We start from the raw sequence: 15,783 nt of genomic DNA, 5'->3' as shown, positions 1-15,783 counted from the left end.
GTTGCTCTCCCCCTCCACTGAACTAATAACATCCATTTTTTCATGTCTCCCTCCCTGTCTCACCCCACTCATGCTCTCTTCTTTTTTCTCTTTTGGCTTCTCTCTCTGTCTCTCTCTCTCTCTGTCTCTCTGTCTCTCTCTCTCTATCTAACCCTTTTACATGTACAGCAGCGGTGATGCTGTTCGGTGAATAAACATTGTTTAATAAATACGTTTTAAGTCAAAAGTATCTCTCTCTGTCCTGGAGTAAAGGGATATACCACGACTAGATTCAGTTGGAGAGAACCCCAAGCTGACATTGGCATATGATAAACTCAAGTTACATTGTCTTGGCGACCAGGGGGATTTTGTCACTTCATGAGGGAGTTTTCTGAGGATGTAGGTTTTTTATTTTAATAATATTTTATTTTTTGTTTATAGCTTATGTATGTTGGAATATATTCAATTGGAAGCTTTGTTACAGTAAATGTGAACGTGTTCTGGAACAGTTTTATTGGTAATTTCCAGTAGTTTGCATTCATTATTATTGTGGGTGAAGTCCAGTATGAACATACAGTATCTGAGAGGGCGGGACCCTTTAGGGGGACTTCCCTGCCATTGGCCCGTGCAGAAACACCTGCCAACCGTTGTCAGTTAATCATATCTTATTATAATACTGTCATAATGCTGCATCCAGCAGCTGGGACTGAGGGTTATCTGTATATGACTTCCTGTATAATGTAATCTTTATGGGCATTTCTGCTTCAATGGGAGAGAGAGAGTAGAGATTGACAGGAAGGATGGTGAGAGAGAGGAGGGATGACATGTAGGATATGTCGACGGCCTGAATTGTACCGGGGACCCTGCGATTAGATGGCTGACGCCTAGTGGCTACGCCATCAAGCACCCCGTAATCTTTACTGTTAAACAGTGCTAAACTTTGATGTCAAATAAATACCCTTAAATGTACAGAACTCAGATGCTTTCTCAGAATTAAGATTTACTGTTATTAGTGAGGAGCAAAGTTGACTGTGTCTTTGATCTCACAGTAGAAAAGAGTTTGCAGGCGCAGCTAGACACAGTCACCGACTGAAACCACAGAAGAGTCTAAAGCAAGGACAGACAGTTAGTCAAGCGCCTGGGTATTTCCCCTCGTTATGAACTCAGAATAGACACCCTGAGAAACAACGCTGTGGACTGTTTCACATGCTTCCACAGTTCGTCTTACATCACAGTCTTCCGTTTTTTTTGTTTTAGTAAAACAATTAGGGTTAGGATTAAAAAGCAGGATTAAAAAGCAGAAGGAAAAAAGCTGTTTTTCTCACACACACAGGCACGTGCGCACACACACACACACACACACACACACACACACACACAGATAATCATTAACTCCAGCAATGATAATGATGGATAGAGACAGGTACCATAGTGACAAAGTAGCACTGAGTGTATCAGTAGGAGAGTGGCAGTTGGTTGGTCTCTCTCCCTCTCCCTCTCTCTCTCCCTACCCCCCCCCCCCCCCCCCCCCCCCTGCATGAAAGAGAAAAACAGGAAGTCATTGTCAGGGCTGCCTAACCTAACACCAGAAAGATGTTTCCTTCCTCGTGATCCTTATTCTCCCAATAGGGATCTTAAATATCCATTAGCTTAGCTGCAGTCAATGGCTGAAAACAGAAAAAAATATGCATATCCTTGTACTAAATGCAAAAATGGTACGTAAAGTATAGTCTATCGCCTCTATTTAGTATTCACTGTACTTGCTTTGGTGCCAAACTGCTGAACAAGATGGCAAGTACACAGTATGTGTTCCCTGTTTTCCCTTTCCCCATTGTGAATCTCCTGTAATACCTGCATGCTGGCTGTAATACAGTTAAGGCAGCTGTGTTTACATATTGTAAAAGCAGATTGTGCTGAAGGAGATCAGATCGCTCAGAGATCAGAAACAGATCGCTCCCACCCCCCTTCCTTTACCTCAGCTACGTCCTTGCTCCATCTAGTGGTGGAACATTTGTTTCAGGATGCATACTGCATTATTATATTATACTATCTGTGTATAACGGATATACAGTTTAAGTACATAATATGAGATACTTACAGGTGAGGTAGAGCTCTTATGACTGACAGGGTTGGCAGACTATTCCACAGCAGAGGGGCTCTATAGTATGTGAAGACACAGCTGATCTCTCTCTCTCTCTCTCTCTCTCTCTCTCAATCAATGATTCAATCTGACCAATCAGTTATGCAAAGAAACTTTATTCGTGCACCGGTTTCACCAAAGTGATTTGCACACACAGCAGCTCACACAGCATCTCCAAACCTCTCTCCGCTCATGTGTCGCCCCTCATAGCACAGTGCAGGTTGCTCTGGGTGCCGATAGACTCCAGGTAGACGTGCCTCTGGCCCTTCTTCACCACCACCACCCGGAACACCTCGTAGGGCGGCACCAGCACTCTGAGGGCCGAGGAGGAGCCGCAGTAGCGTGAGAGGAGGGGGGGCAGCACGACCCCGTGGCACGTCCTGATGGTCATGTCCATTAAACTGCTGTAGCGCCGCGCGGAGGCCAGGAGGAAGCTGCCCACGCGTACCCGCGCCCCCAACTCCGCCCTCAGGTCGGCGTGCCCGCTCCTGGCGTGCACCAGAAGGCAGTGCTTACCCTCCGCCTCCTCCCGCCTCCTCCCGCCTCCTCAGGATGCGCAGCGCGTCCGTAAGCAGGAAGTGGAGGGACTTGGACTGGAAGTACTGGCAGTAGGCGTGGGCGTCGGGGCCCAGGTAGTGGGTGTCCTGGTCAAAGATGCCGGCGAAGGTTTGGTTGCGGCCAGTGTAGAGGGCCAGCGCCGTCACATGGAGAGTGGTCAGGTTGGTGATGGTCGCGTTGCAGGAACGTATGGCCTGGTCCCAGGCGGCAGCAAAGGAGCCGTCGGCCATTTTCTCCCTGTCCAGCAAGTTGCCTACAGTGATGTTCTGCATCATCCAGTCGCGGCACGTCAGGTACTGGTCATCCACCGAGCTGGTCTCCAGGTCCAGCTGCATAGGACACCTACAGTTAGAATCATTCAGGCGCTGCAGTGCAGAGGACAGCTGCTTTTTTAATTTATTATGTTTTTGTTCAACCACTGGAGCAGACAAGAATGTATACTTCTATTCGTCTTTTCTTTTCAATTGCAAAATATAAATATATAAGCTAATAGGCCTTGCTAGAGGCAGTAAACATTGCAGTCGTACAACTTTGCAGGTGGTCTTGAGATGACTATGAAGTTTAGCTCAGATAGGGATACCTACGTCCTCTGTGGTGGCCACGGCGATTACGGTTACCAAGAGCAACAGCACTCCTTTCAGGTATTCCATCATCAGTGCAGGTTGACAGCAAAGCACCTCTGGAAATAATAATAGGAGTTTGACAGTTGTAAAGAGACTGTGGTTCTAAAGATAATAATTGCTAATTCACCTCGATAAGGGGAACCTGGGTAACCTAACCTTGGGTGAACCTTGATCTGTGAGGCAACCGTGATCTGTGTGTTTGATCTGTGTGCTCGTTTCTGTAGCAAACAGACAGGAGCGATAAGAATGATCTCATATGGGCATATAGTATGATGTGCTGTAGGCCTATAATTGTATTGTTGGAAGTCATGATATGTAATTTCCTAGAAGATTAATGAAATGATTTAACCGAATCAATGTTAAAATGTGACAATTACTGAACTAATGGAATATTTAAATCCACAACGATCATTGAAAAAGAATGAGAGGACATGAGGTCATCCGCTATGTGTATGTGTATGTGTGTGGGTGTGTGTGTGTGGGTGTGTGTGTCTGTCTGTCTGTCTGTCTGTCTACGTGTGTGTTTCCTCACCAGATCTCTGTCCGTTCTCGGTTCAGGCCGGGTCACGGCAGCTTGTCTTGTATCGGGAGCATGCCTATGTTCCCCGGGTCCTATGTTCCCCGGGTCCTATGTTCCCCGGTTCCCCACTTCCGAAAAAGGGTTCTATGTTCCCCGCTTCCGAAAAAGGGTTCTATGTTCCCCGCTTCCGAAAAAGGGTCCTATGTTCCCCGCCTGCCGTTGTGTCAAGCGACCCCATGTGTCGTTATGTGGTACTGCATGAGAGTTTGACTCTTTTTTTTGTTTTTTTGTTTTTTTGTTGGGGTCTTAAGATTAGGGTTGGGTACCGAAAATCGGTACCGGTAGGTACCGGTTACTTTACATTCGGTATGTACCCGTACCGAATCGCAAAGGAGATTTCGGTACCTCATTTCGGTACTTTTGTGTCCGGTGTCATGCAACAGTCAACCACACGTGACTTGAGTCGTGACGTGACATCGCCTGTTAAATTTCCAATCAGTGCGTGTCGTGGTAGTGAGGTGAGCAGTTGTGTTGAGAACTTAAGAAGAGTGAGTTTATAGTAAGTGTAGTAATATAGTTAGTGATTGTATTATTGTATTATTATTATTATTATTATTATCATCATCATAATCATAATAATATTATCGAATTTCGCTAGCTAGCCTAGCTACGAGGTCACCGAGAATGCCGAAGGCCCTAATGAAGCAGCGTTCTAAAGTGTGGCTGCATTTCACCCGACTCGACGAAAACAACGCGAAGTGCTCAAAATGCTTAAAATCCTTCGCACTTTATCGCTATTATGGCGATGTGCTGTGCCTATGGTGTTCCTCAGTCCAGCGGCAGTCAAATGCCGGTAGATTCGTGTCTTGCTCTCTCAGCACCGCTTCCTGGTTGACGACTCCCGTTGACAGCGGGGGGAGAGAAAAGTTTTACCAGGGAATTCGCTCCGCGCTGTGTCGTTCAGTTTCAGGTAAAGTGACGTGAAAACAATATTTGTTTACTTTATGTTTATAAATCTGTGCCATTAGACAATTATGTCAAAACAAAAAAAAAGTCAAAATGACAATAAAAAAGTCAAGAGAGGTGTCGTATTTTGCCAGAGAAGGCAAATATGCTGATCTTTTTGCAAAATAATTGCTGAGGTGGGAGTTTTATTTGTTATTTGAGTGTATATTTAACTGTAATATTATATATATATATATATATATATATGTATATTGTGCCTCAGTCAGCAGGAGTTTTATTTTCATTTATTTTAATTTGAGTGTATATTTAACTAATAATATTGTGCCTCAGCAATAAAAAAGTGAAAAGCTGTTTAATGTTGTCGACCGTGTTATTATTATATATATATATATATATGTCATTTTAAAAAATCAAAAGTACCGAATTAAGTACCGTTTTGGTACCGGTACCGTTTTTAAAGTATCGGTTAGGTACCGGTACCGGATAAAACCCAAACGATACCCAACCCTACTTAAGATGACTTGGAAATAATGAAGAACACAATGAATGTCATAGTATTGTCTCAGCATTTTATATAACTCCCTAGATAGATCATTTTCGAGATGGAATTGAACATCTTATATTCCTAAAAGAACACCAGTGATATATATATATATATATATATATATATATACACATTATTAAATATTTTTTCTATATTTTTGTCAAACGAAATCAAATAAATACAGTAGAGATATCAATCCAAAATATAGGCTTTTATTGCAACCAACAACAACAACAACAAAAAACTATGTTTGTGCAAACATGGTGTTTGTTTCCAAGACCAAGCATCAAAATGCCAACCTATGAGACAATACTGTACATCCCATTGGCAGGACGTCACGTAACAGCGCAGTGTGTCTCTAGGTTACAGTGTCACATATCCCATAATATAATCCCTAAGTAACTAGCCAGTTTCCGTAGCACAGTGAGTGACGTCTTCGAAATCGAAAACCCTGCTGTGCGGTTTTGAGCGACATTGAAAAATATGCTTTTCGTATTATATCTCGTTAACGGTACATGACTATGACTCCATTCAAAGTTCAGTTTGTTTAGCATGCTATTGTGATCATGGAGAAATTTAGTTTGGAATTATAACCCATTGTGACCCTGAGATATTCGTCCATAAGCGACGGGCCTGCTGTGCGGTTTTGAGCGACATTGAAAAATATGCTTTTCGTATTATATCTCGTTAACGGTACATGACTGAGACTCCATTCAATTTTTAGAGTGTTCAGCATGCTATTGTGATCATGGAGATCATGGAGAAAGCCTGATTAGTCACTTTTACAACGAGGTATGACTTGTAAGGATCATGCATTTGTGGAATGAGCAACACAGCTAAACGTGTGGGTATAGCGGCCCAACATTTGCAATTGTATGCATGGATTAAAGAAATATTTTTTCTATATTTTGGTCAAACGGAATCAAATAAATACAGTAGAGATACCAATCCAAAATATAGGCTTTTATTGCAACCAACAACAACAACAAAAAAACTATGTTTGTGCAAACATGGTGTTTGTTTCCAAGACCAAGCATCAAAATGCCAACCTATGAGACAATACTGTAGATCCCATTGGCAGGACGTCACGTAACAGCGCAGTGTGTCTCTAGGTTACAGTGTCACATATCCCATAATATAATCCCTAAGTAACTAGCCAGTTTCCGTAGCACATAGAGTGTGACACATCCTCTTTCACACATCAAATCCTCGGGGGATCCTGGCATACAGAGATGTAGTCTCTTTCACTCTAGTGTTTTAGTAGTCAGGTACAGCAACAAACAGCAACAAACATAATAACAATAACAATATTTAGGCCAATAACAATAACAATAACATAATAATAACAATAACAATAATAATAATAATAATAATAACAATAACACAATTAGGCCAATAACAATAATAATAACAACAACATAGGCCAAAGTGCTATCAAAATAAATTTGGAAATCTAGCCCATACGGACGCTACGGCTGACAGCCCTCCAGTACGAAGCCAGATGTCTGAGGCCCTGCATGTACTGTCCTTTCAGCCTCAGTAGACGGGCCTCCAACTCCCTCCACTTCCGTCTCCTTGTTGGGGGAGCGTGGCCTCTGTCTGCCATCCCCAGCTTATCCTCTGCAAGCGTTTGCTGATCCTTCAGGTGCCGAAGGAATTTCCAAAGTGAAGGATGGCGCACTTGGACAGCATCGTTCAGAGTACGATGATAAGCTAGAACAAAAATACAGAATTATAACTTATTAGCCTATTAATGGCCTATTAATGTGCAAACTGGTTCTACATCTGCAAGCTGATCTACTAACGGTGTGCAGTGAGGATTGTTGATCTTTCCAATGTAGAAGATAGCGGGCCTTATTTGAAGTATAGCCGAAAACAAGTGTATCTCAACTTCCCCTGTGTGTGAACTTCAATTAGTATTCGTTATTTGGGATCTTAGTAAATCAGGCCCTAAATGTTATTAGTTTGGCATGAACATTTTGACATTGAACATTTTCCCCTCTGTGTCTCCTCCTTTCACAATTTTAAATCCTTTCTTAATCCTTTCTCAATCACGGTGCCCGCCCATGATTGGACTGATGTTACGTCCATCATCATTAGCGCGCCTTAATCCTTTCTCAATCACGGTGCCCGCCCATGATTGGACTGATGTTATGTCCATCATCATTAGCGCGCCTGTACGTGGCAACTCGTCCACCTGTTTAAAGAGCCCTCCTGTCCTCTGCTGTGTTTGATGTTTCGTTAATTTTTGTTTCGGCTCATAGTTAAACCTATACTCGATATACGCACAGGCCCAGAGGTGATAGGATAAGAATGAATTAACCCATAATTAGCAGACAATATTATATTAACAATATAAAATAATTAACTTAATACTTCAGATTTAGTTATTAGATGAAATTATATATTTTTTGTTCAGATCTGTCATTGTTACACTTACATTCAACTTGGTTATTGGTCCTTTGCTCCATGTTTCTTTCGAACACATTCCACATCGCTGGTGGGAAGGCCGCTCCAGGATGGACATATGTGTTACGAACATACGCGAGGAAGTCTTGTAACTCAGGGTGGTTCCTCAGGGCACGCCTGGTGTTTCTGTGGTTGAGGAGAAGATCAAAATTGATCTGGACCAGAGGCAGAGGCAGGTGTCCTAAGGCCATCACCTTGAGATGAGATGAGATGAGATGAGATGAGATGAGAGATGAGATAACGTTTATTGCCATTTATGCATACACATTAAGCATACACATATAGGAATTTGATTTGGCGTTACAGTAAGAGCATTTCTAAATGCAATGCAAACAAAACAACACAGGACAGACAGCAGTGCAGACAGAACACAACAAACCTTGCGGATGACTGCTGCCAGTGGATGGTCATGACGGAATGGACCAGCCAATCCAAGTGCCTGTACCCTCTTCCACAAGGCTTGGTTGAAATGGAAGTAGCATCCTCCGATTCTGGCTTGTGGCAACTCCGTTTCAAGAGCAGTTTTCAGCGCTTGCTCAAAGTCACAGATGACTTTACGCGGACGCCAACTGTGGTGGGTGATTCTCCTGACTGACGTTTTGACACACTGGAACACTTGTCGGTAGTGTCCAATTGTACGTTGCTCCATGAGGACATGTACAAGGGGGACAACGAAGCCATGAATGTCCCCGAGTATAGTAAATACTTGGTTGTATGGGCGTGGGCACGACTTGAATGTAGCATCCATGTATAATGTCCTGCAGTGTCGCAGCTGTCTCAGGTTGTCCTCTGTGGAAAACACTGCTATGCCCCACTCACTGTCTTGGTGCAGGAGGAAGTGGTCTCTGGCCCATGTCTCAGCCCATTGACCGTCGATCCTTACATCATCAACGGTAGCTGGGATGGGAGGGATTACTGCAGCTCTGGCTCTGGCCATAACAGACCTAACTGAGGAGAATCTTTGAGGAGGTCGCCCCCGACCTCCACGCTGGATGGGACGGCCCCGCTGTAGACCTACGCACTCAACATTGTAAATGCGTTTGATTGGTACTGTGGGTTCTCTCACCACCTCTCCAGTAATCACTTGGCGAAATTGCGCATTGTTCACCATTTGTGTATCGGGGGCATGCACATGTTCGTAGACCTCCCGAACTTCTATGTTGGGATTGACCCCCTCTACATCAAAGATGTTTGTAACCAGAACTGTCCGGCAGTCTTCTCTCCAACACCGCCACCGAATATTCTGTAAATTTGTGCGGTGTTTGTGGTACCTAAAATTATCCAGAACTAATATTTTCCCCCCTCGGTCTCCAGTAATTATTTGAGCCATTGTCACTACGCATGTGTTACGAACATACCGGTATGTGAGGAAGTCTTGTAACTCAAGCTCAATTACAATTGAGCTTAAAACAATTGATAGGGGGTGTTACGCCCTCTGGTGACTCGGAGTAGAAGGGCGCAACAGAGACACACTAAATATCAGAGTGCAACATTGTCCCCTGAAACATACAAGTATATTATATCAATGTGTTTCTATGCAGTATCAATAGCATCTAATTTAGATTTTTAATTTTAGTTGTTTATCTAAAGAAAATAATATTTTAAAATAATGAATTATCTAAAACAATAAATTAAAAACAATCTAAATGATATGCTACATTTAGCATATCATGCTACAATGATATGTACATTTCAAGCCTGCAAACTGCGACACTTTAAATGAATGTGCAATAACACTATGTGCAATATGACAACCCTAGGGTACATAAGGTTGCCGAGAATAGGAAATGTTAGAATAGGTATAGCATAGCATAGAGTACAGCACAGTGTTTTATTTGTACAGTATAGTATAGTGGATAGTGTACATAGCCTTAATTTATGTAAACCAGTACTATATTAATGACAATAAAGACCATTCATTCATTCATTCATTCATTCATTCATATTATCAATAGCATACCCCTTTTATAATTAGCATACTGAATTTCATTCTCAGATTTGATATAAAGACTATCAGAGTTGGGTCATTTGTGAAGACAACCCCAACCCAACTCAACTCAACCCAACCCTACTTGGTGAAGACAGGAACCACAGGCAACCGGTGAAAATCACAGGCATATGGGCTACCATGTCAGGTAAAATAGTCTTACTGAAAGACCTTGTATAAAAAATATTGATGGGAATCTATAGCCTACCTTAATACTTGATGTCTTTTATTTTCAGAGAATCCACAGCTCCTGTTTGAAGGGACCGTGTTCCTGCCACTCCACAGAGAAGATCCCCTGACAGGCTGTGAAGAGTACAAGGAGGGAGCAAAGCTTCTCTTGCACCCTCAGCCATCACTGACACCCTCCTGTTCCTACATCATAAATGTGTTTGGGAACCACGCCAACTTGTTGGGATAGGTATGAAGTCAACTGCCACCAATGGGCAATACTGTGAAATTGTTGATAAAAGAGTAGTCCACAACATCAGGAACACATGCTACCTGAAGAATAGGTTTCTCCACTCTCATATGGAGTAACTCTCCCATGTCACACTGTGATGGTGGTCATTGTAGTCTGTCTGGGATGGAGGATGTCAGTGTAGTCTCTTTCAGAAGGACAGTTTAGTCTCTCTGTGGTGGAGGGGAATGTTGGGGGACACATTCTTGTTTATTTATTTATTTGTATTTTAAATAGGGACATAACAGGCGCACCCCTGCGCTATCAGAACGAGCTACCCCAATGTCACGTCGGAATTCGACGTTTGGATGCAAATGTCACGTCGGAATTCGACGTTTGGATGCGATCTCACGTCAGAATTCGACGTTTGTTAAAGTCAAAATATAATTTATCTTCCACACATTTATTTCGATTTTTTCAAATCCGCCATATGATACAGACAACTCAAGGCACTCTTGAAGAACCCAAGCCCTCCAAAATAGAAGACCTTATCAATAAGGAGGTTCAAAGTTCTAAATGTATTTCTCAAGTTTATTTATCTCTGCTTGAATGCTTGTCTACAAGTACAGATGCTACGAGGTGTAAATGGGAAAAGGATTTAGACATGGATATAAGTAAAGAGGACTGGTCTTTCTTTTGTCTTAAAGTTCATAAATGTTCTTACAATATGAGGCACAAACTCCTTCTTTTTAACATTTTGCATAGAACTTATTATACACCTGCAAAACGAATTGAAATGTCCTTTTTGTGCTGGCGCTGCAAAAAACAAAAAGGGGAGTTTTACCATATGTTTTGGTCATGTAATTTGTTGTTAACATTTTGGAACTTTGTAATTGACACGATAGCATTATGTTTAAATATTCACATTGCAAAATCATCTCGCTTGTGTCTTTTAGGCACAATCAATATGGATCCTTGGAATGAATTAAAAAATATATATATTGATCTTGCTTTGATTGCTGCAAAGAAGTGTATTGCAATCCATTGGAAATCCGATTACTCTCCTACAATATCACATTGGTTAAATGAAATCTCTAGCTACATTCCATTAGATAAAATATACTATAATATACTATAATATAAGACATAAGAGTCAGGAATATGGCAACCACATATAGATGTTATGGCAAGAAGGGCAGCTTCAGGTACTGTAGTGCTGAGGCACAAATACCTCAGGTATATACCTCCACCATACTTACCAGTGGGGATCAGGTTATTTTCGGTATCAGTTACATACTGTGTCGTGATGTGGAAGGTGTTATAATAAATTTTTTATAAAACATGCCTGCGAAGTACAGGATTGACTTTGCCTAAGTCAAGGATCACACAATTGATTGACATTTGACAGAGGTATTGAGACCAAGAAGATATGTTCCTTTGTCACATGCTGTTGTTCTGAAGTAGTTTTGGGGGGTATTTGTTACAAAAGCAGAACATCTAAAACAGATACATGTATAATAATAATAATAATAACTTATTTGTATAGCGCTTTTCCTGCAAATGTTGCAGCTCAAAGTGCTTTAATCATTATATCATCTTAATGTAATTATTTTGTAATTTAAAGGCAATATTAAAAGGATGGGTTTTTATCATCTTAATTTAATTATTTAGTCATTTAAAGGCAATATGTATGCACCTACTCTTCTGGCACACACACACACACACACACACACACACACACACACACACACACTGATTGATTCAGATTTGTCTTTTTTAAAGGTTGGCTCTCATCTGAAGAAAAAAAAAGTCATCTGCTGAAAAAACAGGTTAGCAACAAGTCTTGGATATTCAATTAAGTCATGGATGACCAATCCATCCATTCTATAGGTAATTTGTTGTCAGCAGCTTTGAACATTACAGTTAAAACACACTCCCGTTATCTCATTTATCTGACTTTAGAAATGGTCAACAGGTGTGTATCAAACAAAATGTTTGAAATATCTAAAGTCTCTCTCTCTCTCTCTCTCTCTCTCTCTCTCTCTCTCTCTCTCTCTAGGTGCAAAGTGAGAATACGGATGTGTCCTATGTCTGCATCTGAACAGTCTGATGCTTTCGGTCCTTATCTCCATCCCTCACCTGCACTGACGTGAATGTCACAGCTCCGCCCCTGGCTCATCAGCCGTCTATCAGTGGTGCCAGGTGTGGCCGATTAAGACCGCGACTGGCTCCTACTTAAGCTCTGCTCCTGCTTCCAGTCAACGCCAGATCGTAGCCATTTATGGTTGGTTCCAGTGTTCGTTCCCTCCACTCTAGTTCGTTACCCGTTACCCTAGCCTAACCCTATTCTCCCTGTTCCCCGTTAAGGATTCCCTGCCTGCCGACCTCCTGCCTGCCTGACTACCCTGCTCCCTGCCTGACCCCTGCCTGCCTAATACTATTCCTCCTGCCTGACCCCCAGCCTGTCTGCCGACCACTCCGCCTGCCTGACCCCAGCCTGTCTGCCGACCACTCCGCCTGCCTGACCCCCAGCCTGTCTACCGACCACTCCGCCTGCCTGACCCCCTGCCTGTCTGCCGACCACTCCGCCTGCCTGACCCCCTGCCTGTCTGACTACCTGCCTACCTGCCTGACCCCCTGCCTGTCTGACTACCTGCCTATCTGATTCCCCTGACACCCCAACCCTACAATAAATCACTATTATTGTTGTACTACCTGTTCTCTGTTGTCTGCTTCTGGGTTCCGCCCTCTGGTCGTGACAGTGAAAGAGCTGTTTGAGTTTTTTCTGATTATTCTTCATCAGTATTGTAACCTTATCATTATTATTTGTATTTAGTTTAAACTTGCAAACAATTTAGTTGATATGTGCCCAAATGTTTGTTTTACATTTGATGCTACTATACTATACTATACTGCTCTGCCAACTGTTCAACAGCATGAAGATCAAAGTATGTCATCAGAATTGTGTCTTTTAGTCTCACTTTAATCATAATGAAATGATATACCTAACCTGGATTACATATATTATATACAGATATAAATAAACAAGGTATTGTAAAGTAATATATTGTAATAAACATAAATGTTGTTACACAGTTCATCAGCATGCCTTTGCACAGCTTACAGTAGGTATATTAAGCACTACATGCTGTTCTTGTACGTGTTCTTGTGTATTTCACAGCGAGAGGGATTCAGTAAGGGATGGTTTCAAGCCTTTTACATCACAAGCACATCTCTGCTCTCCTGTGTCTGTGTACACTGACCACACTGTACTGCCTCTCTTAATTCACTTCCACCTCTTAACCTATTTGCAGCAACCAATAATAAAGCTTTGCCTTAAGAAGTTCACTGCACTTTGTCAACCTGCGTCTGTCAACACCGACCACACATATTTTCCAGTTGCATTTTGACCCTGTTGCAAACCGTTACCACATGACACCAGGTCAACATTTATGTGTTTTGCATCAATCATGAATGAATGAATGAATGAATGAATGGTCTTTATTGTCATTAATATAGTACAGGTACCATACAACGAAATTTGTGAAATCTTGTCTCCATGAGGCATTATCTCCTATTGCATCCATCCTCTCTCTAGACAACCTCTCAAAACATGGGAGTAGAATTACATACTAGGAGGAGACCAATGTGTTTTGAGAAGGAGGCAAGAAAGGAGTATGCAGGGAATAGAGGACAGACTATTGGGACACACCCATCATACTATCTCTTATTACTACCCTTATTACTACCCTCGTCCATGCACCATGCTGCCAACCATACATCAACTACACAGTATGAGATGTATTGCACTTTTCTAAGACCCAAAGTCCACCAGAGGGAGACACAGGTTGGCGAGTCTCTCCAGTCCTCTGTATCAGTACTGAAGAGCTCTGAGTCCTGCTAAACCATCCCATACCCCCACATCTCTCTCCTTCTGTCTACTTTTATTTTGAATACAGTTGTTATTGGTTATTTAGTTTCTACAGTAGCCTTATAGCTGTTGTTTTGTAGTTAACATAGTTAACACTTTTGTAGTCTTCACTTCACTATTTGGAATATTTTGCACTTTTATATTGGTTGTTCTTTGCTATTTATGTCCAAATATATTTGTTTTTATTGGTGTTCATTTGTCATTGTCTTTAGTTATAGACATTCTTATGTGCAAGTGTGTTGCTTTTATAGTTGAAAATGTTGACTGTTATTGTTATTTTACTTCTCAAATATTAATATCATTTCATTTGTGTGACCACAAAAGTCCTAGGGCCGCCCATGCGTTATCAACCCCCACACCGGGTTAATTAGTTCAGCATTTGCAGCTGTTCCTTACTGTGAAATGAATGTAGATGAAGAAGCTAATTGTTCATATTAGTAGGGTGTTTACAGGATGAGATGTTTTTTCGACGTAGAAGACTGAAGTGGATTCTGCTATGTTTTGTTGGTACGTGCGTCTTTTATTTGCTCAATGGTGCAGCAGTTTATAGGCTACAGTAGCATTAATACTAACTACTAACTATATATAGTAGGCATATATTTGGTTGCTCCCTAGCCCCATAAGTTCTATTGTAGTAGGGCTGGTTGCAACTATACCATAGCAGGGACACCATGGTAGAAAGATAATTATCGCGCGCAGTCACTTGAGCGATGCTTTTTAGATCGAATGGGTTTTCCCAAAATGTTCTTCATGAAGAAATCATCAAATACATTAAGCTACTGTTTAATTCTTAAAACCAATACTGAACATTCATTCATTTACAAGGCTTTACGACACATCACCATGATGCGAACAAAGTAATGCATCATAGCCCTGCAACTTGTTATAAAATAGTAAACGTGACGTGCATAACACCATAGATGAGACTCGATACCACTGCAGGACATAGGGCAAAAACACATGACCATCTCTATGAGGAATAACTGGGAGATCATACGGTATAATGTATTTGTGCCTCATGGAAAGTCTTTCTCTCTCATACTTCTCAATCTTTACTTCAATATATGTTCTTATGTATATTCATTTTATTTACAAATACTTCAATATGGTTTGTGTGAGAGTACTTTTTAAAATATGTTTTAAATTTGCTTTGATGGACTGCTTCCTCTTTGCAAATAGCGTTCATATCCCTCCTGTTACAGAGACATCCTCTTCAATGTCCTGTTTGAGTGTACACCCAAGTATTTAAAGAGAGGAGGAGAGGCATTATAACAACAACAATGAACATGTACAACATACAGTATGTGACTCATTCTCCAAACAGTTTGAGTAATCAAAAGTATGACTACTCTGTTGCAAACACATGACCACTGAAATGCTGAATGTTAACCAGTTACACAATTGATGGTCATGTGAGGTATTTCATCATGAGGAGTGAGTTTACAACTGTATGTGGATCTGGGGTCATGGTACCATCTTAACTGTGGATCTGGGGGTCATGGCACCACTGTAACTGTGGATCTGGGGTCATGGCACCACTGTAACTGTGGATCTGGGGGTCATGATACCATCTTAACTGTGGATCTGGGGGTCATGGTACCATCTTAACTGTGGATCTGGGGTCATGGCACCACTGTAACTGGCGGCACGCTGCATATCAACTGTACTG

The 15,783-nt window shown here is 41.7% G+C and overlaps 1 long non-coding RNA gene and 1 pseudogene across 2 annotated transcripts; one reads left to right on the top strand and one right to left on the bottom strand.

The window, feature by feature from the left end:
- Positions 1–2,249: 2,249 nt before the first annotated feature.
- Positions 2,250–3,881, bottom strand: LOC308160075 (ecto-ADP-ribosyltransferase 4-like; annotated as a pseudogene). The gene is made up of 3 exons: positions 3,833–3,881; positions 3,262–3,356; positions 2,250–3,006 (listed from the first exon to the last, which is right to left on the bottom strand). The product of its transcript is annotated as an ecto-ADP-ribosyltransferase 4-like (transcript).
- LOC308160077 lies at positions 2,832–13,487 on the top strand. Its single transcript, XR_013937503.1, has 6 exons — positions 2,832–2,970; positions 9,796–9,934; positions 10,023–10,204; positions 11,966–12,012; positions 12,243–12,467; positions 12,551–13,487. It is a non-coding gene; the product is annotated as an uncharacterized lncRNA (long non-coding RNA).
- The last annotated feature ends 2,296 nt before the right edge of the window (positions 13,488–15,783 follow it).

Source organism: Nansenia antarctica (assembly GCF_963989245.1).
Source record: "Nansenia antarctica genome assembly, chromosome: 6".
NCBI classification, from domain to species: Eukaryota; Metazoa; Chordata; class Actinopteri; order Argentiniformes; family Microstomatidae; genus Nansenia; species Nansenia antarctica.
This window is presented reverse-complemented; position numbering and strand designations above follow the sequence as displayed.